This window comes from Odocoileus virginianus, chromosome 6 (assembly GCF_023699985.2).
Source record: "Odocoileus virginianus isolate 20LAN1187 ecotype Illinois chromosome 6, Ovbor_1.2, whole genome shotgun sequence".
In the NCBI taxonomy this organism is placed as follows: Eukaryota; Metazoa; Chordata; class Mammalia; order Artiodactyla; family Cervidae; genus Odocoileus; species Odocoileus virginianus.
In genome coordinates this window covers 62,079,129-62,107,053 of record NC_069679.1, presented here as the reverse complement: position 1 = coordinate 62,107,053, position 27,925 = coordinate 62,079,129, and the positions used below count along the sequence as shown (strand labels likewise).

Below are 27,925 nucleotides of genomic sequence, written 5' to 3'. Positions count from 1 at the left end.
CACAGAAAGGCTAGATGTTTTGCCCAGTGTCACACAGCTACTAAGCAGTAAATTCAGGATTCAAACCCAAGTCTAATTCAGAAGGCAATGTTTTTTTCTTTTACATGCTACAGAACCCTTCACAGTGTGGTCAGATAGAAAGCTCTCAGTGGTATTGGTTGGCTAACGAGTACTGTGAATGTTATCTTCAAGTGTGTTAGTTCAGTAATTTGAGTCCCCTAGCCTAGGGCACATGTCCACTGCCATAGTAACAATGAGTACACATGAATCAGGGCAGTTTTTCAAAGCATGTCAGTGCTACAGCCTGTGGTTCAACTGTGATCACCACATCCTGGGATTTTCTTACAGAATTTAGCTCTGTAAAAACTAATGCAAATTGGAAGAGACAGATATAAATCTGCAGGATCCTTTTTGGGCATGGTTTTCCCTGAGATGAGCCATCCTGCAAGCTTCTGGTGCTTGATAGCATAAGAGCTAATCCGACATCTAATTGAAAATGATTGAGAACTCACAGTGCCAGCATAATTGCAGACTAAGGCTGTTTCTTCCCTATTTGTATAAGGGCCAACACTGAGCAGTGAGTCAGAGGCAGCAGGGGAAGTGGTACCACGGGGAGCCATTACTGTAGTAGGGAGGGGTCTCTTCTGTGTTTTCACATGGACACAACATCTACTGTCTAACTGAACTGACTGTGTAATCAATGAATCACTGACAAGTTCCCACATACTAACTTGATTGAATTGTCATTTCAGTAGGACCACTTAACTGGCTATGTGTGGGTAGAGTCACCATCGTAAGTATTAATACCACCCTCCCCAAATGTAGACACATTCCGGCATCTGTGCCACTGACAGGTGGCCATCCCTTGCTCTGTCTGTTGTATGTGTGTTTAAGAACATATTTAACACATGCCTGCTTCTCCCATAAAGAAAGTTGTATATTCATGACTTTGAATAAAGAATGAATAGTTCAAAATGGTTAAAAGAATAAAGAAATGACTCCATTTCAGCAATTTAATTCAGCAAATATTAAATGCCTAATATGTACCAGGCAGACTTCTACCAGCTCAAGATAAAGGTCTTCAAAAGATAGACATGAATACTTTACTCACAGAGTTTATATTCTCCTTACCAAGGTGTACTTTCTCTTCTCCCCTTCTAATTTACCTTTTAGTCTCCCCAGGACTGAAAGTTATAGGAGAGACTCTCCAAAGAACAGAGTAGGATCTAAATGAGGAGGTCATATTTCATAGAAGATCAGACTACCCATCTTAGACTCAAAGCAGATATGGTTTGAAATGTGACTTCTCTCTCATTTATTTTTTTTTCTTCTCTCTCATTTATTTTTTTTTCTTCTCTCTCATTTATAAGCTCTGTGATTTTACACAAATATCTTAAGCCTCCTGAGTTTGAGCCTTCATATTATATATAATGAAATTATGATTCTAATTTTAAAATAATAGTTCAAAGAGTAGAAATAAGGTTTATAGAAGTGTACATTTGAAGTGCTTAGCCCAAAGTGTGGTATATATAGTAAGCATTCAATAAATGTTAATGATTTTAAGTACAAATGATTACCCCCGGTGCGCTTTGGCACAATAAGGGTGTTTGTGTAAAGTCTCTTTCTGACGTTATCCTTGCCTCTGTGTTGCATAGCAGTGCTCTTCCTCCAACACTTCCCACTGTGCAAGCTGTGAACCAAGTGCTGGCAATGATTACAGAAAATAGGTGCGAATTGTTCAATATTTATGTGCTTTAACTAACAGTGTCCTCTTCTGAAGTACATTAGCTCTCACACAGTTTGAAGCAAAAATAATTGATGGGGTTGAAGAATCAAATGATTCCCTCTTTTCATCCTTAATTAAATATTAAAGACAAAGCCTGACTGATGCAAGAGATGGCTCCTTTGGCCTGTGCTTCCAGTGTTACCGAGATAAAAAAAGGAAATCAAAGGTTTGAAAAATGGTGCTGATTAGGAAGTTGAGTCTACAGTTCAAGGGTCTGTGAACATCCAAATCTCAGTTATTCTTTGGGTGGAGAATTTCTCCTTTTATTTTATGTTTAATATTGCTGACAAATACATATAAGTTTGCAATTATTGTGGTTTCTATTTTAATAGTTTTATTGAGTCATACTTGAGATAAATTACACATATTTAAATTGCAAAATATGATAACTTTGGATATATATATACACCCTTGAAACAATCACCATGCTCAAGATAATGAATATCTATAGCCTCAGAAACTATTTTCCTGTGCCTCCACTAATGCCACCCTTCCCTTTCCTGTCCCCAATCCTCAGCCACCCACTTAATAGTCTATTTTCTGAGAGATTAGTTTGTACTTTTCAGATTGTAGATGAGTGAAATCACAAGCTCTGTATATATCTGGGTTTTAAAAATCCAATGTAATTATTTTGAGAATCATCCATGTTGAGTGTATCAATAATTCATTGCATTTTTGTTGTTTCTCATGAAAAATATTTTTATTTCATTTTTATTTTATTGGATTATAGTTGATATACAACAGTGTTAGTTTCAGATGTACAGCAAAGTGATTCAGTTATACCTGTGTTCAACACTTCATTGCTTCTAATGTTGCATAGAATTGGATGCATATGCTGTAATTGATCTATTAATATTTACCTGTTAATGGATATTTGAGTTTTTGACTATTACAAATTAAGCTGATTTGAACATTAATATTCAGTCTTAAATTAGAGATATGCTTTAATTTCCATTGGGTAAATTCTTGGGAGTAGAATGGCTAGATCATAAATTGTGTGTTTAGCCTTTTAAGAAATAGCTGAACTCTTCCAAATTGAATGTATCTTATTAAATTTATACTACTGGTATATGGGGGTTCTAGTTTCTCTTCATTCTTAGCAAACTTTGTATGATCTGTCTTTTAGATGTTTTAATAAGTGTGTAGTGGTATCTCATTGTGGTTTCAGCTTGCATTTCCCTATGGCTAGTCATGTTGGGTATCTTTCATGTTTATTGGCTGTTCATATAATCTTCTTTGCTGATGTACCTGATTATGTCATTTGCTTATTATATTACTGAGTTGTTTGTTTTCTTAAGGTTGAGTTTTAAGAGTTCTCTGTATAAATTTGAAAAAATATTCTCTATCAGATATGTGATTTCCAAATATTACCCCCATCTATGGATTGCCTTTTCATTCACTCAAATCTTAGTTTTGTTTTGTTTTATTTATTTTTACTAGTTGGAGGCTAATTACAATATTGCAGTGGTTTTTGCCATGCATTGACATGAATCAGCCATGGATTTACATGTGTTTCACATCCTGAACCCTCCTCCCACCACCCTCCCCATCCCATACCTCTGGGTCACCCCAGTGCACCAGCCCTGAGCACTTGTCTCATGCATCCAATCTGGACTGGCGATCTGTTTCACTCTTGATAATACACGTGTTTCGACGCTGTTCTCTCAGTTCATCCTACCCTCGCCTTCTTCCATAGAGTCCAAAAGTCTGTTCTATACATCTGTGTCTCTTTTTCTGTCTTGCATATAGGGTTATCATTACCACCTTTCCAAATTCCATATATATGTGTTAGTATGCTGTAATGTTCTTTATCTTTCTGGCTTACTTCACTCTGTATAATGGGCTCCAGTTTCATCCATCTCATTAGAACTGATTCTAATGTATTCTTTTTAATGGCTGAGTAATATTCCATGGTGTATATGTACCACAGCTTCCTCATCCATTCATCTGCTGATGGACATCTAGGTTGCTTCCATGTCCTGGCTATTATAAACAGTGCTACGATGAACATTGGGTGCACATGTCTCTTTCACTTCTGGTTTCCTTGGTGTGTATGCCCAGGAGTGGGATTGCTGGGTCATATGGCAGTTCTAGTTCCAGTTTTTTAAGAAATCTCCACACTGTTCTCCATGGCGGCTGTACTAGTTTGCATTCCCACCAACAGTGTAAGAGGGTTCCCTTTTCTCCACACCCTCTCCAGCATTTATTGCTTGTAGACTTTTGGATAGCAGCCATTCTGACTGGCATGTAATGGTACCCCATTGTGGTCTTGATTTGCATTTCTCTGATGATGAGTGATGTTGAGCATCTTTTCATGTGTTTGTTAGCCATCTGTATGTCTTCTTTGGAGAAATGTCTGTTTAGTTCTTTGGCCCATTTTTTGCTTGGGTTATTTATTTTTCTGGAATTGAGCTGCAGGAGTTGCTTGTATATTTTTTGAGATTAATCCTTTGTCTGTTGCTTCATTTGCTATTCTTTTCTCCCATTCTGAGGGCTGTCTTTTCACCTGGGTTATAGTTTCCTTCGTTGTGCAAAAGCTTTTATGTTTCATTAGGTCCCATTTGTTTATTTTTGCTTTTATTTCCAATAGTCTGTGAGGTGGGTCATAGAGGATCCTGCTGTGATTTATGTCGGAGAGGGTTTTGCCTATGTTCTCCTCTAGGAGTTTTATAGTTTCTGGTCTTACATTTAGATCTTTAATCCATTTTGAGTTTATTTTTGTGTATGGTGTTAGAAAGTGTTCTAGTTTCATTCTTTTACAAGTGGTTGACCAGTTTTCTGTTAAAGAAGTTGTCTTTTCTCCATTGTATATCCTTGCCCCTTTGTTGAAGATAAGGTGTCCATAGATACATGGATTTATCTCTGGGCTCTCTGTTTTGTTCCATTGATCTATATTTTTGTCTTTGTGCCAGTTCCATACTGTCTTGATGACTGTGGCTTTCTAGTAGAGCCTGAAGTCAGGCAGGTTGATTCCTCCAGTTCCGTTCTTCTTTCTCAAGATTGCTTTGGCTATTTGAGGTTTTTTGTATTTTGATACAAACTGTGAAATTATTTGTTCTAGTTCTGTGAAGAATACCATTGGTAACTTGATAGAGATTGCATTGAATCTATAGATTGCTTTGGATAGTATACTCATTTTCACAATATTGATTCTTCCAATCCATGAACACAGTATATTTCTCCATCTATTTGTGACCTCTTTGATTTCTTTCATCAGTGTTTTATAGTTTTCTATGTATAGGTCTTTTGTTTCTTTAGGTAGATATATTCCTAAATATTTTATTCTTTTTGTTGCAGTGGTGAGTGGTATTGTTTCCTTAATTTCTCTTTCTGTTTGCTCATTGTTAGTGTATAGGAATGCAAGGGATTTCTGTGTGTTAATTTTATATCCTGCAACTTTACTATATTCATTGATTAGCTCTAGTAATTTTCTAGTAGAGCCTTTAGGGTTTTCTATGTAGAGGATGATGTCATCTGCAAACAGTGAGAGTTTCAATTCTTCTTTTCCTATCTGGATTCCTTTTATTTCTTTTTCTGCTCTGATTGCTGTGGCCAACACTTCCAAAACTATGTTGACTAGTAGTAGTGAAAGTGGGCACCCTTGTCTTGTTCCTGATTTTAGGGGAAATGCTTTCAGGTTTTCACCATTGAGGAAAATGTTTGCTGTGGGTTTGTCATATATAGCTTTTATTATGTTGAGGTATGTTCCTTCTATTCCTGCTTTCTGGAGAGTTTTTAATCATAAATGGATGTTGAATTTTGTCAAAGGCTTTTTCTGCATCTATTGAGATAATCATATAGTTTTTGTCTTTCAATTTGTTAATGTAGTGTATTACATTGATTGATTTGTGGATATTAAAGAATCCTTGCATTCCTGGGATAAAGCCCACTTGGTCATGATGTTTGATCTTTTTAATATGTTGTTGGATTCTGTTTGCTAGAATTTTGTTAAGCATTTTTGCATCCATGTTCATCAGTGATATTGGCCTTAGTTTTCTTTTTTTGTGGCATCTTTGTCTGGTTTTGGAATTAGGTGGCCTCATGGTGACCTCATAGAATGAATTTAGAAATTTACCTTCTTCTGCAATTTTCTGGAAGAGTTTGAGTAAGACAGGTGTTAGCTCTTCTCTAAATTTTTGGTAGAATTCAGCTGTGAAGCCATCTGGTCCTGGGCCTCTGTTTGCTGGAAGATTTCTGATTACAGTTTTGATTCCCGTGCTTGTGATGGGTCTGTTAAGATCTTCTATTTCTTGCTGGTTCAGTTTTGGAAAGTTATACTTTTCTAAGAATTTGTCCATTTCTTCCAAGTTGTCCATTTTATTGGCATATAGCTGCTAGTAGTAGTCTCTTATGATCCTTTGTATTTCAGTGTTGTCTGTTGTGATCTCTCCATTTTCATTTCTAATTTTGTTGATTTGGTTCTTCTCCCTTTGTTTCTTGATGAGTCTGGTTAATGGTTTGTCAATTTTATTTATCTTTTCAAAAAACCAGCTTTTAGCTTTGTTGATTTTTGCTATGGTCTCTTTTGTTTCTTTTGCATTTATTTCTGCCCTAATTTTTAAGATTTCTTTCCTTCTACTAACCCTGGGGTTCTTCATTTCTTCCTTCTCTAGTTGTTTTAGGTGTAGAGTTAGGTTATTTATTTGACTTTTTTCCTGTTTCTTGAGGTAAGCCTGTGTTGCTATGAACCTTCCCCTTAGCATTACTTTTATAGTGTCCCATAGGTTTTGAGTTGTTGTGTTTTCATTTGTATTCATTTCTATGCATATTTTGATTTCTTTTTTGATTTCTTCTATGATTTGTTGGTTATTCAGAAGTGTGTTGTTTAGCCTCCATATGTTTGAATTTTTAATAGTTTTTTTCCTGTAATTGAGATCTAATCTTACTGCAATTGAGATCTTACTATCTTACTGTAATTGAGATCTAATCTTAAAGCACAAATATCAAAGCAATTCTTCTTTGATTTTTTTAAACAGCTTTTATTTTGCAGTCATTTTTGGAATATATTTTTGCTAAACATAGAATCCTCAGTTGCTGGTTTTCTTTCATTGCTTTAAAATATCACTTCTTTTTCTTCTGGCTTGATTAGTTTCTGACAATAAGTATGCTTTAATTTTTATTTTTGTTTCTTTATAATGTGTCTTCTTTGTTCTAGCTCTTTTGAAGGTTTTATTTTTAAATTTTGGTTTATTTAAATATTTTTGGTTTTGGCCTTCTGTGAATTTCCTGTGTTTATGGTTCATGTATTTCATGACTTCAAAAGTCTCCAGTGATTTGCTTCAAATACTGATTTTGCTCACTTCTATAACTTTCTTCTCCTTCTCAAATTTCAGTTACATATGTTAGATCATATGATACCGTTTCACATCCCTTGAATGATCCCAATTTCTTTAAAAAAAAAAAAAAACATTTTTTTTCTCTGTGTTTCAGTTTGGGTAATTTATGATTACCTACCATCAAGTTCACAGATTCTTTCTTTTACTGTGACAATTCTAATGACAGGTCAACCAATGTAAGGGAATTCTTTATCTTAGTTACCTAATCATCCTCCTCATTACCATTACCGTCATCATCAACATTAGCATTTTCTCCAACTGACTATATTATATAATTATAATTGAAATGCATTGGAAGTTCATGAAGAAAATTTATACTTTTACTCAGATAGAAACCTGACATCAGATATGTCAGATTTTTTTTTCAATAGACACTTTTCTGCCTGCTTAATATCTCAGCATTTATGTACAGATATTATTTGGATAGCTGTTATTTTTAACTAGATAATACTCATCCTTTTACAAATGAATGTGCATATCTTTTAGTGTACACATACTTTAACAAATACAATGGAGGAATGGAATTTATATAACTTAAATATTCATGCGATTCACTAGAGTAATGCCCAGCTTACACTGGCATTCCTATTAATGACATATAGACTCAAAACTTTTTCTCATATAGCATGGCAAGCTACTTACAGCCAAGAATCTTTCTTGTTCTAATTTTTCTATTAACTATTATTTCAATATTTATTCAAGCTAGAGAATACTAAACATGAGTATTTTTATTGAATAAAAGATTATTTTTAATTCTATAGAGATACACAATTATCAAAATTTGCACACATATGATTTTATATAATCCCATGTGTGGTGCTGAACTTGGTTGTTCAGTTGTGTCTGGCTCTTTGCAACCCCGTGGACTGCAGCCTGACCCCATGGACTGCAGCCCACCAGGCTCCTCTGTCCTTGGGGATTCTCCAAGCAAATATACTGGAGTGGGTTGCCATTCCCTCCTCCAGAGGATCTTCCCAACCCAGGGATCAAAACTAGGTTAGATTGGAGGATGATTCTTTACCAGCTGAGCCACTAGGAATGTCCAAGAATACTGGAGAGGGTAGCCTATCCCTTCACCAAGGAATCTTCCCAATCCAGGAATCAAACCAGGGTTTCCTGAATTGCAAGCAGATTCTTTACCAGCTGAGCTACCAAGAAAGCCCATATAATCCCATAATAACTTTTTTTCTCTTACCCCTGTATTGCTCTCTACTCTTCCCTCTCCATATTCACTTCAGTTCAGTCATTCAATCATGTCTGACCCCATGAACCCCATCTTTGTGACCCCATGAACCACAGCATGCCAGGCCTCCCTGTCCATCACCAACTCCTGGAGTCCACCCAAACCCATGTCCATTGAGTCGGTGATGCCATCCAACAGCATCAGGGTCTATTCAAATGAGTCAGCTCTTCACATCAGGTGGCCAAAGAATTGGAGTTTCAGCTTCAACATCAGTCATTCCAATGAACACCCAGGACTTATCTCCTTTAGGATGGACTGGTTGGATCTCCTTGCAGTCCAAGGGACTCTCAAGTCTTCTCCAATACCACAGTTCAAAAGTATCAATTCTTTGGTGCTCAGCTTTTTTTATAGTCCAACTCTCACATCCATATGGACACGACCACTGAATAAACTATAGCCTTGACTAGGTGGACCTTTGTTGGCAAAGAAATGTCTCTGCTTTTTAATATGCTGTCTAGGTTGGTCATAACTTTCCTTCCAAGGAGTAAGCATCATTTAATTTCATGGCTGCAATCACCATCTGCAGTGATTTTGGAGCCCAGATAAATAAAGTCAGCCACTGTTTCCACTGTTTCCCCATTTATTTGCCATGAAGTGATGGGACTAGATGCCATGATCTTAGGTTTTGGAATGCTGAGCTTTAAGCCATGTTTTTTCACTCTCCTCTTTCACTTTCATCAAGAGGCTCTTTAGTTCTTCTTCACTTTCTGCCATAAGGGTGGTGTCATCTGCATATGGATATGCATATGGAACCAGTCTCTTCATATTGGTAACCACTAATTTGTTCTCTGTATCTGTGAGTCTGCTCCTTTTTTATTTTATTCACTAGTTTGTATTTTTTTAGATTCTACATATGTGATACCTGTCCTTCACTGTCTCCTCAACGACAGTTTGTTCAAACTCATGTTCTTTGGGTCGATGATGCAATCCAACCATCTCATCCTCTGTAGCCCTCTTCTCCTTCTGCCCCCAATCTTTCCCAGCATCAGGATCTGACTGATACTGAAGTTAAAGCTCTGATACTTTGGTCACCTGATAGGAAGAGTTGACTCATTGGAAAGATCCTGACTCTCAAGCGTCTTCTCCAGAACCACAGTTCGAAAGCCATCAATTCTTCATTACTCAGCCTTCTTTATGGTCCACCTCTAACATCCACACATGACTACTGGAAAAACCGTAGCTTTGACAATAGGGACTTTTGTCAGCAAAGTGATATTCTCTGCTTTTTAATATGCTGTTTAGGTTTGTCATAGCTTTTCTTCCAAGGAGCAAGTGTTTTAATTTCATGGCTGCAGGTACCATCTGCAGTGATTTTGGAGCCCAAGAAAATAAAGTCTGACACTGTTTCCATTGTTTCCCCATCTATTTGTCATGAAGTGATGGAACTGGATGCTATGATTTTCATTTTCAGAGTTTTAAGCCAACTTTTTCACTCACCGCTTTCACTTTCATCAAGAGGATCTTTGTTCTTCTTCGCTTTCTGCCATAAGGGTGGTGTCATCTGCATAGCTGAGGTTTTGATATTTCTTCTGGCAATCTTGATTTCAGTTTGTGATTCATCTGGCCCATCATTTCACATGATGTACTCTGCATATAAGTTAAATAAGCAGGGTGACAATATACAAACTTGACTTACTACTTTACTGATTTGGAACCAGTCTGTAGTTGCATGTCCAATTCTAATGTTTTGCATTAATATATCCCTAATTCCACTCAATAAGGACTTCCCTGAAGCTCAAACGATTAAGAATCTGCCTGCAATACAGGAGACCCAGCTTTGATCCCTGGGTCAGGAAGATCCTCTGGAGAAGGGAATGGCAATCCACTCCAGTATTCTTGCTTGTAGAATATCATAGACAGAGAAGCCAGGAGGGCTACAGTTCATGGGGTCAGAAAGAGTCAGACACGACTGAGAGACTAACAATTCCATTCAATTGGCTGAGATATTAGATTTCTTATTCCAAATGCTTATTAAACTGCTAGAAATCAACTATTCTTGCATAAAATTTTTCTCTTAAAATGAAAACTGCCATCGTCTTAATACTGCTCCTATCGGTGTACATTTTTTTGCTTCCCTTCTTTGCTTTTGTAATTAAGAAATTTTTACTAATTCTGGTTAAAATCTTGTAGTACACTTTTCCTTCCACTTCCCACCTAGCCCACATACATGTACCTGAAACGATAGTGTAATAAAAATAATTTACTTTAAAATTGTAATACTTGATTTCTTGTAATCTGCCAACTTATTGCAGTGGAAGTCAGAGAGTGCTTACCTTAATAGTTTCTATTTGACTACATGGGTCAAAGAAATTGAATTATATTCATTGTGTTAAACAATAAAAGAGAAATAATTTTTAGGGACTCAATGCGTAAATAAAGAAGCAACAGACCCATTGCCTGCCTCATCTCCTGCCTTTTCTTTCAGTAGTAGGATTTTCCTACAGTAACATGATCTCCTCTGAGTACAGGCTAATAGCATTGGGTATGATAGTAGAGTTGCTTTTGTAAATGTGAACAAAATTAAGACAAAAAGTTGAATCATGTATCAGGTGTATCATCCAAATAAAGCAAGTGATTCTTCAGCATCACAATTCCGTGACGATGGCCAGTAACTTACAGTCATTTCTGACCATTCTTTCTATTGCAGACAGTAGGAGTTTGTATTTTCTAAGATGACCATAATAATTTCTTCCATCTGACCAGCCATTCTTTCTGCAATATAATCTTGCTACTTCATCATGTGGTGGAATCTAATTTTCTTCTGCTTGAATCTGAGCTGCCTTCAGCGGCAAACTTGCTTGCTATTGAATGCAGTGGAAGTGATGCTACATCAATCTCGAGGCTGAGTTTTAAAAGATAGGAAAAGAAGAAGTGAAACTCTCGCTGTTTGCAGATGACATCATCCTCTACACAGAAAACCCTGAAGACTCTACCAGAAAATTACTAGAGCTAATCAACAAATATAGTAAAGTTGCAGGATATAAAATTAACACACAGAAATCCCTTGCATTCCTATACACTAACAATGAGCAAACAGAAAGAGAAATTAAGGGAACAATACCATTCACCATTGCAACAACAACAACAAAAAAAGAATAAAATACTTAGGAGTATACCTACCTAAAGAAACAGAAGACCTATACATAGAAAACTATAAAACACTGATGAAAGAAATCAAAGAGGACACAGATGGAGAAATATACCATATTTATGGATTGGAAGAATCAATATTATCAAAATGGCTATACTACCCAAAGCAATCTATAGATTCAGTGCAATCCCTATTAAGCTACCAACAGTATTTTTCACAGAACTAGAACAAATAATTTCTCAATTTGTATGAAAATACAAAAAACCTCGAATAGCCAAAGCAATCTTGAGAAAGAAGAATGGAACTGGAGGAATCAACCTGCCTGACTTCAGGCTCTACTACAAAGCCACAGTCATCAAGACAGTATGGTACTGGCACAAAGACAGAAATATAGATCAATGAAACAGAATAGAAAGCCCAGAGATAAATCCACGAACTTATGGTCACCTTATCTTCAACAAAGGAGGCAAGGATATACAATGGGAAAAAGACAACCTCTTTAACAAGTGGTGCTGAGAAAACTGGTCAACCACTTGTAAAAGAATGAAACTAGAACACTTTCTAACACCATACACAAAAATAAACTCAAAATGGATTAAAGATCTAAATGTAAGACCAGAAACTATAAAACTCCTAGAGGAGAACATAGGCAAAACCCTCTCTGACATAAATCACAGCAGGATCCTCTATGACCCACCTCACAGACTATTGGAAATAAAAGCAAAAATAAACAAATGGGACCTAATAAAACTTAAAAGCTTTTGCACAATGAAGGAAACTATAAGCAAGGTGAAAAGACAGCCCTCAGAATGGGAGAAAAGAATAGCAAATGAAGCAACAGACAAAGGATTAATCTCAAAAATATACAAGCAACTCCTGCAGCTCAATTCCAGAAAAATAAATGACCCAATCAAAAAATGGGCCAAAGAACTAAACAGACATTTCTCCAAAGAAGACATACAGATGGCTAACAAACACATGAAAAGATGCTCAACATCACTCATCATCAGAGAAATGCAAATCAAAACCACAATGAGGTACCATTACACACCAGTCAGAATGGCTGCTATCCAAAAGTCTACAAGCAATAAATACTGGAGAGGGTGTGGAGAAAAGGGAACCCTCTTACACTGTTGGTGGGAATGCAAACTAGTACAGCCGCTATGGAGAACAGTGTGGAGATTTCTCAAAAAACTGGAACTAGAACTGCCATATGACCCAGCAATCCCACTTCTGGGCATACACACAGAGGAAACCAGATCTGAAAGAGACACGTGCACCCCAATGTTCATCGCAGCACTGTTTATAATAGCCAGGACATGGAAGCAACCTAGATGCCCATCAGCAGACGAATGGATGAGGAAGCTGTGGTACATATACACCATGGAATATTACTCAGCCATTAAAAAGAATTCATTTGAATCAGTTCTAATGAGATGGATGAAACTGGAGCCCATTATACAGAGTGAAGTAAGCCAGAAAGATAAAGAACATTACAGCATACTAACACATATATATGGAATTTGGAAAGATGGTAATGATAACCCTATATACAAAACAGAAAAAGAGACACAGATGTACAGAACAGACTTTTGGATTCTGTGGGAGAAGGTGAGGGTGGGATGTTTTGAGAGAACAGCATTGAAACATGTATATTATCTATAGTGAAACAGATAACCAGTCCAGGTTGGATGCATGAGACAAGTGCTCAGGGCTGGTGCACTGGGGTGACCCAGAGGGATCGGGTAGAGAGGGAGGTGGGAGGGGGTATTGGGATGGGGAATACATGTAAATCCGTGGCTGATTCATGTCAATGTATGACAAATCCCACTAGAATATTGTAAAGTAATTAGCCTCCAACTAGTAATAATTTTAAAAAAGGCTTTGCTGTTCCTGTTTTAGTTTCTTGGAATGCTCGATGTACAAGTAATATCTCTCTAGACACCTTTTCTTGGAACCCATCTGCAACTGCAAGATAAATCTCAGCCACATGGAGAGACCAGTGGTTGGCCCTCTTGGTAAAATCCAGCCTTTGAAGTATCTCACCCAGTTGCCTGATAGAAGAGTGATAAAACCTCCAGATAATTCCTGTTCACAGTTATTTTCTCAGGAATTCAGGTGTTCCCACCTGAGACTTTATACCCTATGAAGCAGAGATATGTCATCCATGTAAAATGCTTGACCGACAGAATCTGTGAGAAAAATAAAGTGGTAGTTGATTTATACCACTCAATTTGTTGGTTGATCAGTCATAAATACATGGAGAAAAGCAAAAATCCTGATCCTTAGGAGCCCATCTCCACAATTTTATTTTATATAAGAGATTAACATTTCTTATTGGATAATTTAACCCTAAGACCTGTGTATTTGAAGCAGAAACAACTTTAATTGGCTAAAATGGTGTATCTTGCTTAGCAAAACAAAAGACAGGTACTGGACTTTTGCTGGACTATCACGTGTGATACCTAAAAGACAGCACTCTACTTTTTCTCATCTTCAGAAGCACAATAATCACAAAAAGTACTTGGACAATTTTCTGAATGACAGAGTTTGGTAAAATTTATAGAATGATTCATTGACCAGTCATTTCACTTAGGTGTTATTACCATTAATAGATAGAACTAAAAGACTCTCTCTTTAATTTCTTTCCAATATCTTTTCCAAACCCATTTTTAGTGTTCTAGATCAAGCCTCCATTACTGGCACTATTGCAGTAGCCTCTTTAAGTCTTCCAAATTCTAATCTTCCTCCAGCGCAATTCATCCTGTACACTACTCTTAAAGACAATTATTTTACTCAGTTTATGGTTAACCCTTTCTCTTGCTTACAGTTCTTTCTGTTACATGTTGGAGTCAACTACAGAAGAATTCTGATCCATTAAATGAAACTTATGGAAATTTAAACCATTCATTTCTTCTCTCATCTGTTTCTAGAATATAAAAACCATGATTCCTAAATAATCTCTAAGAATTCAGTTCAAATCCCTGTAAGAGGCAAATATTGCATTCCCTCTTTAGATGTATGAAAAGAAAAAAAAAATACTCAAAGTTCAAAAGAAGAGTAATGTGAAAATAAAAACATTGTTATCAAACTAGATGTAAATTTAGGCTCACTGCTACAGAGAGAAAAAAATTACAGGAACATGTTTTACCTAGTTATATTTTTAAATTAATAATTAGTTCAGAATAGATTAATTTTGATAATTTTTATACTGCATGTAAACTGAATTATACTATAGATGTTTTTATATATATTTTTCTCAAATGTGTGTGTGTGAGATCCATAAGTGTAAATTATTCATTCTAACTCCTTTATTCCTTAAGAGAGCAAACTACTGCTCTCAGGCCAGATCTGTTTTGCTGTTTACAGTTATTTAATTTATCTAATCTTTTGATGAAATACAGTTGTTAACAGATGTACAACATAGTGATTCAATATTTTCATAAATTATATTCCATATAGAGTTTATAAAAAGGATGGCTTTACTTTCCTGAACTGTCCAATATGTCCTTGCTGCTTATTTATTTTATGCATAGTAATTTGTATCTAATTTCCTATGGCTATATTGCTCTTCCCCCATTCCCTCTTTCCCATGATAACCATAGTTTTTCTTTTACATCTGTCTGTTTCTGTTTTGTATATATAATGATTTTAAGTTTTCTTTCCATATATAGATGGTAGGGTAGAGTATTTGTCTTTGTCTTCTTATTTCACTATACATAATACTGTCTAACTCCATCCACATTGTTTCAAAAGGCATAATTTTATTCTTTTTATGGTGCTTTTTAGTCACTAGGTCACATCTGACTCTTTTGCTACCTCCATGGACTGTAGCCCGCCAAGATCCTCTTCCCATTGAATTTTCTAGGCAAGAATACTGGCTGCTGCTGCTAAGTCACTTCAGTCGTGTCCAACTCTGTACGACCCCATAGACGGCAGCCCACCAGGCTCCCCCGTCCCTAGGATTCTCCAGGCAAGAACACTGGAGTGGGTTGCCATTTCCTTCTCCAAGGCAAGAAAGTGAATAGTGAAAGTGAAGTCTCATAGTCAAGTCCAACTCTTGGCGATCCCATGGACTGCAGCCTACCAGGCTCCTCCGTCCATGGGATTTTCCAGGAAAGAGTACTGGAGTGGGGTGCCATTGCCTTCTCTAATGCATTTTCCCAACACAGGGATCCAACCCAGATCTCCTACACTACAGGAAGATTCTTTACCAGGTGAGCCACCAGATGTTTTGTATTCCTTTTATGGCTGAGTAATATTCCATTGTGTATATACCTTATTTTCTTAATCCTTTCATCTGGATAGGCATCTAGGTTACTTCCATATCTTGGCTATTATAAGTAATGCTGCTATGAATATTGGGTGCCTGTATCTTTTAAAGTTAGTGTTTTAATTTTCTTTGGATATATACCCAAGATTGAGATGACTGGGTCATATGGTGATTCTAGTTTTAGCTTTTGAGTAAACTCCATACTGTATTTCATAGCGGCTACCTCAATTCACATTACCAGCAACAATATGCTAGGGCTCCCTTTTCTCTACACCCTCATCAACATTTGTTATTTGTTTTCAAATACTGGTGCCAAGAAAACTGGATAGCTACATATAGAAGAATGAAATTAGAATGTTTTCTCACACTAAATACACATTTAAATTCAAAATGAATTCAAGACCTAAATGTAAGAACGGAAACAATAAAACTCATGCCCATCGAGTCAGTGATGCCATCCAGCCATCTCATCTTCTGTCGTCCCCTTCTCCTGCCCCCAATCCCTCCAAGCATCAGGGTCTTTTCCAATGAGTCAACTCTTCGCATGAGGTCGCCAAAGTACTGGAGTTTCAGCTTCAGCATCAGTCCCTCCAATAAACACCCAGAACTTATCTCCTTTAGGATGGACTGGTTGGATCTCCTTGCAGTCCAAGGGACTCTCAAGAGTCTTCTCCAACACCACAGTTCAAAAGCATCAATTTTTCAGTGCTCAGTTTTCTTCACAGTCCAACACTCACATCCATACATGACCACTAGAAAAACCATAGCTTTGACCAGATGGACCTTTGTTGGCAAAGTAATGTCTATGCTTTTTAATATGCTATCTAGGTTGGTCATAACTTTCCTTCCAAGGAGTAAGCGTCTTTTAATTTCATGGCTTCAATCACCATCTGCAGTGATTTTGGAGCCCCCCAAAACAAAGTCTCTCACTGTTTCCACTGTTTCCCCATCTATTTCCCATGAAGTGATAGGACCAGATGCCATGATCTTAGTTTTCTGAATGCTGAGCTTTAAGCCAACTTTTCACTTTCGTCTTTCACTTTCATCAAGAGGCTTTTTAGTTCCTCTTCACTTTCTGCCATAAGGGCAGTGTCGTCTGCATATCTGAGGTTATTGATATTTCTCCCAGCAATCTTGATTCCAGCTTGTGCTTCTTCCAGCCCAGCGTTTCTCATGATGTATTCCACATATAAGTTAAATAAGCAGGGTGACAATATACAGCCTTGACGTACTCCTTTTCCTATTTGGAACCAGTCTGTTGTTCCATGTCCAGTTCTAACTGTTGCTTCCTGACCTGCAAATAGGTTTCTCAAGAGACAGGTCAGGTGGTCTGTTATTCCCATCTCTTTCAGAATTTTCCACAATGTATTGTGATCCACACAGTCGAAGGCTTTCGCATAGTCAATAAAGCAGAAACAGATGTTTTTCTGGAACTCTCTTGCTTTTTTGATGATCCAGCGGATATTGGCAATTTGACCTCTGGTTCCTCCACCTTTTCTAAAACCAGCTTGAACATCTGGAAGTTCTCGGTTTGTGTATTGCTGAAGCCTGGCTTGGAGAATTTTGAGCACTACTTTACTAGCATGTGAGATGCGTGCAATTGTATGGTAGTTTGAGCATTCTTTGGGATTGCCTTTCTTAGGGATTGGAATGAAAACTGACCTTTTCCAGTCCTGTGGCCTCTGCTGAGTTTTCCAAATTTGCTGGCATATTGAGTGCAGCACTTTCACAGCATCGTCTTTCAGGATTTGAAATAGCTCAACTGGAATTCCGTCACTTCCACTAGCTTTGTTTGTAGTGATGCTTTCTAAGGCCCACTTGATGTCACATTCCAGGATGTCTGGCTCTAGGTCAGTGATCACACCATTGTGATTATCTGGGTCATGAAGATCTTTTTTGTACAGTTCTTCTGTGTATTCTTGCCACCTCTTTTTAATATCTTCTGCTTCTGTTAGGTCTATACCATTTCAGTCCTTTATCGAACCCATCTTTGCCTGAAATGTTCCCTTGATATCTCTAATTTTCTTGAAGAGCTCTTTAGTCTTTCCCATTCTCTTGTTTTCCTCTATTTCTTTGCATTGATTGCTGAGGAAGGCTTTCTTATCTCTCCTGGCTATTCTTTGGAACTCTGCATTCAAATGGGAATATCTTTCCTTTTCTCCTTTGCTTTTCACTTTTCTTCTTTTCACAGCTATTTGTAAGGCCTCCTCAGACAACCATTTTGCCTTTTTATGGTAGGTTTAGTATTGATGGACTCTAGTTTTTGCTTCCCTGAGTTGTTCAGCTTTCCTTAAATTCTAAATGATAATCTTGCTGAATAGAGTATGCTGGGTTGCAGGTTTTTCCCTTTTAGTATTTTGAATATACAATGCCACCTCTTCTGTCCAGAAGAATTTCTGCAGAAAAATCAGCTGATAACCTTATGGGATTTCCTTATATATGACTCTTTGTTTCTCTCTTATTTCTTTTAGAATTCTCTCTTTAACTTTTGCCATTTTAATTATGGTATGTCTTGGTGCTTGTCTGTTTGGGTTTATCTTCTTTGGGACCCTCTGTATTTATTTTTGGAGCAGGCAGTGGCACCCCACTCCAGTACTCTTGCCTGGAAAATTCCATGGGCAGAGGAGCCTGGTAGGCTGCAGTCCATGGGGTTAGGAAGAGTCGGACACGACTGAGCGACTTCACTTTCACTTTTCACTTTCATGCATTGGAGAAGGAAACGGCAACCCACTCGTTTTCTTGCCTGGAGGATCCCAGGGATGGTGGAGCCTGGTGGGCTGCCGTCTATGGGGTCACACAGAGTCGGACAAGACTGAAGCGACTTAGCGGTGGTGGCGGCGGTGGTTTTCATTTTACCTGGATTTCTGTTTTGTTCAGGCTTGGGAAGTTTTCAATAATTTAATCAAATACATTTTCAAGCCCTTTTTTCTTTCTCTTCTTCTGGGATCCCTATAGTATGAATGTTGGTACACTTGATTAACTCACTTGAATAAATCTACAACGACAGTAAAGGAAGACATCTTACAACACATATTATAATACCCATATTCATCAGTAATTTTTCTGAGACTGAAGGTATCATAAAACATTTCTGGTTTATATTTATTCAGAAGTGTGACTTTGTGCAGTTGAAGTCTCTAGCATATTAGAGGAGAGAGGCTATATGTTTCCTCCTTCCAACCAAAATTTGAATGAGCTAAGATTTCCATTGATGTAAGATCAACATTTGCATTTATTATATTAAAAAATATTCTATTCTCTGACTTGCACATTTTCTGAGGTTAATTTTATGTTTGTCAAGACAAGAGATCACAGATTTTTGCAGTTGAAAGAAACATCACTCATCCTCTTATAGAAAAGTTAAATGCTTCCAAGTTGCCTAACTATTTAGTAGGGACAAAATAAAAAGACCAAGAACTAAAACTCATGTCAGAATCTTTGAACCCCAAACTTTTCATTGTATTTTATAGAGTATGAGTTTTGCTAGTTCAAAAAAAGGAATATTAAGTAGTCCTCATGGTGCATTGTTTGAGATGATAGCTAATGTCAATGTTTATACTGCATTTTAGAATTTCTGATTAAAGTTCAGAGCCTATTCCTGCTTCAGAACAGGCTAGTTTCAAATTAAATCATAGATGTTTGATTGGGGAAAGCGTACGTAACTACTTGACACTTTTTAAATACAACATTTTCCTTTCCTAAAGCAATCTTCTGGTACAAATGTAGCTTAATCTGCTACAACTGTTTTAGGCTAGAATTTATTAGACTTAGGAACCCTTTCATTACCTCCCAGGAGGCCACTGAGGTTGCTAGTAATTGTAGAGAACAGATTTACCCTGGATCAAAATTTGGATGTACTTAAAATTCATTGTAAAATGATACTGCGTTTTAGAGGTTGAGGGACTCTAACTGCTAAATCTGGTTAATTATAATAGCCCACAGTCTTCCCAAGTTATCCTACAATTAACATCTCTTTCTTGGCTTTGCAAGTACTGGATGGTTAAATTATGTTTATTTTGTCATCGCTTTGCAGAGGCAGAAGGGTGTTGCCCTTATGCCAAAGTTTAGTTTGAATGTTGAGATTGGTGACAACAGATTATGCTAAGAGGGTTTGAAAAAGTTTATTAATCTCCTAGGCGGGTGTCTGAGGGAGAATAGAACAGGCTCCCAAATAGGTTCAGAAATGGCCTGAGAAGTGAGAGAATAGCACTGAAACATGTATATTCTCATATGTGAAATAGATCACCAGTCCAGGTTCGATGCATGAGACAGGATACTCAGGGCTGTTCCACTGGGATGACCCTGAGGGATGGGATGGTGAGGGAGGTGGGAGGGGGGTTCAGGATGGGGAACACTAATTCATGTCAATGTATGACAAAAATCACTAAAATACTGTAATTAGCCTCCAATTAAAATAAATATTTTTTTTAAAAAAATGAAAAAGAAAAAAAAATTTTTTTTTAAATAAATGAAAAAGAAAAAAAAATTTTTTTTAATAAAAAAGAAAGAAATGGCCTGAGAGAACAGAAATAGGAGATTGGCTTCCTTTTTATTATAACTAGGATGTAAAGCTGAGCTGAGGTTTCCTGCGTGTGTCACAGGCCTTGATTGGTTTGAACGTCCCATCAGGGCCAAAGGAGTAGCACTTTCTTATCAGCTTGCCTAGATGTGGGACAGAAGAGGAAGGGGTCACCAGTGGGACTTATGTGCCTGCAGACAAGCGTCAAAAATGGAATCAGACTATATCAATTTCATAACTTTTAAGTGACGCAATACATTTAGTACTAGCTGTGCTAGTATGACTAGTAAGATGTAAAGAACTTATGGGTAAGTACATTCTTTACCAATTCTGGCTAACCACATAAGAAGTACCAGGATATATTCTTGGTTCTTTTTCACAAGACTCTGAAGCAGAGAGCAGTGTCATCCTTAGACAGGGGCGGGTTGGCCCCTGCCCCAGCCCTGTGCTTTAAAGTGCCTTCCTCTTTGAGTCCCTCCTGGCACCTTGGACTGCCTTCGATCAGCAGTGCTGTCTATGCAGCAAATCCCAGCCTAGTCCAGGGCCCATGTGTTAGGATACTCTCCAGACCCTCTATCTCAACTCCTAAAATGATTAGCTGTCCTAAGAACTTTTGCATCTTGTCTGGTTGCCAATATTCTTTTCTTGGAATTATGAATGTATGGATAACTAAAATGATGCTGACCTACTGAATTTCAGTGATATGGTTTTTTACTCATGTCGGATCAAGGGACAGAAAGCTCATCATTCTGGGCTAGTGGTTGTCCACTTCTCCATGTAGGCCTTGAGCTGTGCCTGCAGGCTCAAGGTCTCCATCCTCTATGTTCATCGGTATTGCCTGATGAGCAGCACCTGAGAGTGGCAGAGGTGGAAGTAAGTGTCCTTTACCCCCTGTGGCTGGCACCCAGGGGAATACCCTCCCCCTTCTGCAGACTCTACGCCGCTTACAAATCATTCTCCTGGAGTGGACCTGTCTGTCTCCTTTGAGGATTTCTGAAACCTCAGTGCTACAATGTCAATGGGCCCTTTTTTTAATCTCTAATCCATTTGGTGACACTGGGAGTGGTAAGTCTTGCCAGATACAGACGAAAGACAGACTTGCCCTGATTAAATGTGGCCACTTGACTCTCCTGTTACCTCTCTCTCCCTCTGGTGGCAGTGTGTGGAAGGCAGGGTGGTAAGCAGTGAAAAAGATCATATTCTTCGAATGTAGTGGTTATGGCTAAAGAGTTTAAGAGAAGACATGGTTGGAACATGTCTTCTCCTGCCTTTTGGCTATAAAATTCTAAATGGCAAATTTAACAACAGAAAACTAACTTTTCTGTTCTATATACTCTGAGTAAGATTTGCATTTGTGGTTTCATCAAAAAAAAAAATCAGTAGCAACCTTTGAAACAGACCTTGGAAGCCAATATCCAAGGGTGGCATGATGAAATGAGGGCATCTCATGATTAGGGATATTACTGGTGTTAGCTAGATGGTTTGAATTGCTTGCAAAAGCAAGGGAATTCATTTTTTTTTTCAAGACAGTTTCCTAAAGCTGTGGCTTCTTGAGTCAATAGCATTGCTATCTTTTTCTTGTGGTGGTAGATATGAAATTAGTTGGAAATAACACATTGAATAGTTAAAAAGTGAAAAAATGAAGAAATGGTTTCTGGACTTAAACAGAATGACATGGCTGCTATACTCTAGAAAGAATCTCCATATGCACTGACTAGACAATAAGCAAATACATAAGTACTACTCTCTATTATTCTATAATAAATCTCTATACCTCACAAGTACCTGCTGCTGCTGCTAAGTCGCTTCAGTCGTGTCTGACTCTGTGCGGCCCCATAGATGGCAGCCCACCAGGCTCCACCATCGCTGGGACTCTCCAGGCAAGAACACTGGAGTGGGTTGCCATTTCCTTCTCCAATGCATGAAAGTGAAAAGTGAAAGGGAAGTCACTCAGTCGTGTCTGACTCTTTGCGACCCCATGGACTGCAGCCTACCAGGCTCCTCCGTCCATGGGACTTTGCAGGCAAGAGTGCTGTAGTGAGTTGCCATTGTCTTCTCTTAAGTACCTGCTGAAACTCTGCAAAAATATTTTTCTAGGACCCCCCTGTACCTTAGAGATAATTCTAGGATGCAACTTCTAGCAAGAGAATTTGCTTTAGCAGCTCTGTAACAACCTAGACGGGTGGGATGGGGAGGGAAATGAGAGGGAGGCTCAAGAGGGAGGAGACATATGTATACCTAGCTGATTCATGTTGATGTTTGGCAGAAACTAACAAAATCCTCTAAAGCAATTATCCTTCAATTAAAACATAAATAAATAAATTTTTAAAAAGAGGATGTGGTTTATAAACTAGTAAGTCTATGTTGTCAATACAAAAAAGAGGAAGAGAGAAGTTATCTATTCCTGCTTACTAAAATAATATAAAGTGAGAAGTTAGTAAAATATAAGTGATATCAAAATTTTAGTATCCCTTCAGTGGCAGCAGGGTGAAGCCCATTGTGAAATGGACACCAGAATGCTTACCTTCATGTATCAAGCAGGAAGAATAACAAAATTGATAGGTGATATATGTGTACAAACTTTCAGAGTCCTCATTTCTCAAGGGTCATGCTGAAAAGAAAAGATGGTATACAAGATTTATCTTCAACTCCAATGTCTTTTATTTATCACTTTTTCATAGTCTTGCATAATTTCCATGAAAAATAATTCTGCACTTTTTAACTAGGATATTTACAAAATTTTTAAACATCATTTTACTCTGTCATTCAAGAATTTTGTGCTTTGATCCAGATGATACAAATGACATGGTTCCTAGAGAGAAAAAAATAATTTTAAAAATCAATAAGAGATGCACTGTTTACTGGTAGATAAAAAATGGTCTAAGACATTGATATCTTTATTCTTTCAATTCTTGTTTCCTGGAATTTTTTCTTTCTAGTATTTCTATGCAAAACTAACATCAAGAGAGTAAATAGCTAATATTAGAGGATTATTCCTTATTATTATAATTGCAGATTAAAGGAATAGAATAAATATATTCTTAATTATGCTCATTATCATAAGCAAAATTAATAAGCCTAGTGTATTAGAATAGTAAAACTTACAGTAAAATTTAACTGCTATAGGAATCATTAACATGGAAATGCAAATATTTTAGCTGGTTAGATATAGAAGTGAGGCATAAAAAAAAAAATCACACCATGATGACAGATTATGAAGCTAGTTGAAAAAAATTAAAGATCATAAAATCATTGTCTGATTGCTTAACCTTTTTTAAAAGAAAAAACTAAAACACATATATCACATTTTGTGATATGTATAGTATATATCACATATATCACAGTGATGCTGCTTAAATTAGCCCAGAAAGAACATCTTACTACATATTTAGAAGAATAAAAATACTTTTATTACACTTGTCATATGCTTCCCTACTGGCTCAGATGGTAAAGAATCTTCCTGCAAGGCAGGAGACCCAGTTCAATCCCTGGATCAGGAAGATCCTCAAGAAGAGAATGGCAACCCACTCTAGTATTATTGCCTGGAGAATTCCATGAACTTAGGAGCCTGGCTGGCCACAGTCCATGGGGTCACAAAGAGTCAGACACGACTGAGAGATTTTCACTTCACATGTATTCATTATGCAAAAATTAGGGGGGAAAAAACACGTAAACAAAACCAAATTTAAACCAGCCAAATCTTTTCACAACCCATTTTGTAATGCTATACCTATTATGCATGTGTATTTGATGAATAGACACATATTTATTTTGTATATTTCATTTGAGGTTGTACAACTGACATTCTTACTCATTACATTAACATCTTTCCATGTAAATTATATGTATCACCAGTATCTTACATGATCATCTTCAATGGTTTATAGAGTCACCCTGTATAGGTGTGGTAGTATTGTTCTTCAGTCACTAAGTCATGCCTGACTGTTTGTGACCCTGTGACTGCAGCATGCCAGGCTTCCCTGTCCTTCACTATCTCCTGGAGTTTGCTCAGATTCATATCCATTGAGTTGGTGATATTATCTAACCATCTGATCCTCTGCCGCCCTCTTCTGCTTTTGCCTTTTATCTTTCAGAGCGTTTGAGTCTTTTCCAATGAGTTGGTTCTTCACATCAGGTGGCCAAAGTATTGAATCTTCAACATCAGTCCTTCCAATGAATATTCAGGGTAGATTTCCTTTACAATTGACCAGTTTGATCTCCTTGCTGTCCAGGGGACTTTCAAGAGTCTTCTCCAGCATCATAGTTTGAAATCATAAGTTCTTCAGTGCTCAGCCTTCTTTACAGTCCAACTTTCACATCTGTACATGACTACTGGAAAATCCCTAGCTTTTACTATATGGATCTTAGTCCTCAAAGCGATGTCTCAGCTTCTTAATATGCTGTCTAGGTTTGTCATAACTTTTCTTCCAGGGAGCAAGCATCTTTGAATTCTATGGCTGCAGTCACTGTCCACAGTGATTTCGGAGTCCAAGAAAATCTGTCACTGCTTCCACTTATTCTCCTTTATTTGACATGAAGTTAAGGAACTGGATGCCATGATCTTAGTTTTTTGTATGTTGAATTCTAAGCCAGCTTTTTCACTATCCTTCTTCACCCTCATCAAGAGTCTCTTTAGTTCCTCTTTGCTTTCCGCCATTAGAATGGTATCATTTGCATGTCTGAGGCTGTTGACATTTCTCCCGGCAATCTTGATTGTACACCTGTATATATGTACTATAACTTAATTATTTCCTTTTTCTGGGAAATTTGGATTATTGCCAAATAGCCCTGCACTAAAGATCATGAAAATTTATCTGTGTTCACTTGTTTGATCTTTCCTTATGATAAATTCATATAAAATAATTTATTGGGTCAAGGGGTAAAACATTTTGAAGACTATTGGCACATATCACTACATTGTCCTCCATAAATATTGTTTTCTGGGTTCTTATTCGGTTGAGAGATATGATTCTTATATGCTTAACTTACCATTTTGTTTTGTGATTGAAGCTATTTTATAATAAGCTATTTTATGTTCTAGATTTCTCACTGATTCTTTGATATTGACTTCCAAATTTTAATATATAACTTCCTTCGTTATTTTTCATGCTATTATCTGTAAATAAATACTAATTTATACAAAGAAAGGAAATCTGCATTAAATAATGTATTAAAAATTAAACACTTTTGAAGTGATAATTCAAGTTAATTTAATTTGTAAGTATTAAAAGTGTCTTTGGAAAAAGCTTTTATTAATAATATTCTACATTTTTCCAATTGAATTTGTAACAGCTAGTGTTTGTAACTTTCATTCAGAAAAAGACTTGAGAGTGGATATCCAACTTTTATCAAGGTTTACATTTAAAAATTCTCTATTAAGTTTTTAAATATTGACAGTAAAATATTCTAGATTTAACCAGTTCAGTCTTCTGAACCATCGTCTAAGAATTAAGTGTCAAGGGCTTAATATTACTGAAAAGATAATTTTCTGATTCTGTTGGAGCTCATAATTTATTATTCAGTTAAACAACAAGAAACTGACATGCATATTTTTAACAGTCAAATATTTTTGAAAATCAATGAAAACAAAATGAGCAGATTTGAAGTTTCAGCACCATCTGTTCAGAGATCTGCTTCTGTAACATGCTTCAAAACTAAATTACTAAATAATGGTTCAAAGATATTCAAATTCTGGGACTTCCACTACTGGTTTTAGCTTTTTCCATTCTCAGAAGCATTTTCTAAGAAATTAGGTTACTAGGAATTACTAAGAATGGCTCAGGTTTACTGCTGGTATTTTGGGTTGAAGCAACTTTTCCTCAATAAGAACAAATTACAGTTCTGCCTAATATGTGTCTTATGACAGAATATTGATAAGGTTTTTCAATAAACATATTTGGGGGAAAATTAGATGCCTGGAACAAGCAATATTTAAACCAACCAGATAAATCCAGGACTTATGGTTATCTTGTGTGTCTGGTTTCAACTTTTCACATCTGAGTCAGTTAGCAACAGGATAGTTCAAGATTCTTTAACCAAGACGTCTGTTGGTCCTCTTTAGCTTATCAATAGACGCAGGATGAGAGGGGGTCATGAACTTCAGGTTGCTTCTTATCCTTCCCTGGGCACTCACACAAGTGAGTATGTGCACACAGATATGCACAGATGCACACACAGGCTCTACCAGGCAGGTCCTGTACATCTTGTTCAAGTGCCCCTAAAAGGGCACGATGATGCTTTTGCTGCCTTGAGAGAGGGCAACAGAGAGTGTGCTAATTAAAGCACATAGGAAAGACATATATGAATTGGCCCACATGATATTAGTTTTTAAAAATGGCAAACCTAAGTGAAATTGGTTAACAGACTTATACAAATGCAACCTTTGCAATATTTTACTGGTGATTTTGAATTTTATTAAAAGCATCGTCAGTGGATGAGGGCTCAGGAGATCATTAAATGTGGTGGTTTAGTCAGTAAGTCATGTCCAACTCTTGCAACTCCGTAGACTATAGCCTGCCAGGCCCCTCTGACTGTGGGATATTCCAGGCAAGAATACTGAAGTGGTTTGTCATTTCAAGAAATTTTATCTAATGAATATGAATTTGTTAGGTAGTTAGAATAGGAAAAAGAAGTCCAGAAGAAAAGCCCATGAAAATAGAACAAAGGAAGTTCTGAGGACCAGAGTGAGGACCTCAGGTAAAACAACAGCACTCCTGGCTAGCCCAATGTACATAAGGCAGGCCCAAGGGGAGTAGAAAAAATATATAAAAAGAGGAGCCAAAGGGCCAGGGGTCTCTCTCTCTCTCTCTCTCTCTCTCTCTCTCTCTCTCTCTCCTCTTCATGTCTTTTAGGTTCAGCATGCCCTCACGCCTCGAGGATGTATTTTCCTTTATTTTCTAAATAAAACTGAGCTGTAACATGGACCTGTAACACTGATCCGTCCGAGAGCTGTGACACTGGTCTGTTCAAGAGCTCTAACAGTGGCCCACCTGAGGGCTGTAACGCTGTCCCATCGCTTCAAATTTTTGTTGTGACGAGATAGAATTGAGAAAATTACACACTCCCCCAACAAGCTGAAAGTTTTACAAAATTATTTCAAGATAGATACACAAACACATGTAAACATTTAAGTTTGTAACCTTCCTTCAAGCTTACTTCAAATGCCTTAGAAGTATATTAAATCATTCTGACTGCATAAGAGGATGCAAAATAAGAAAAGTAATTACTGCAGATTAAATAATGGCATGTGATTCATTCCCATGAATTTTGAGTGAGGCACTCTAAAATTTGTATGCAAAAGACTTTGTATGTGTTAAATTTTCATTTGCACTGGTGACAGCAAAGGTGGTTGCCAGTTCATGAGCATATTCTAGGTAATTTCCCGAATGATACACTTCTAATTACAACACTTTGTTAAATCATGCTGTACTTGGTCTCATGGCACTCCTGCTCTGCTGGTGGCGTCAGCTTGAATTACTTCATTTGCAAATGTAAGGCAGCTGTTTTATTAATGGGAACTCCTTCTGTGACACGCTAAGAGGGGGGAAAAATGACTCACAAAAGAAGTAAAATTGCATGACAAAATATTTTGACAGAGTGAAGAATAGAAAAGTAAAGGTATAATAGGAAAACTCTTCACTCTTGTAGCCTCTCTTGTGGTTACTTTATTACAGTAAT

At 37.1% G+C, this 27,925-nt stretch overlaps 1 long non-coding RNA gene across 7 annotated transcripts in view; it reads right to left on the bottom strand.

The window, feature by feature from the left end:
• LOC110146791 (uncharacterized) overlaps nucleotides 1-27,925 on the bottom strand; it is a 145,145-nt gene that overhangs the window by 91,711 nt on the left and 25,509 nt on the right. For 4 of the 7 annotated variants that reach the window (XR_011488333.1, XR_011488335.1, XR_011488337.1 and 1 more), the window contains exon 3: nucleotides 22,773-22,859. This is a non-coding gene — a long non-coding RNA (uncharacterized lncRNA). Of the gene's footprint in view, nucleotides 1-7,184; nucleotides 9,953-10,441; nucleotides 11,208-16,894; nucleotides 18,725-22,772; nucleotides 22,860-27,925 lie in introns of those variants that run through there. The other 3 variants (XR_011488336.1, XR_011488334.1, XR_002316639.2) reach the window with 3 other exon arrangements.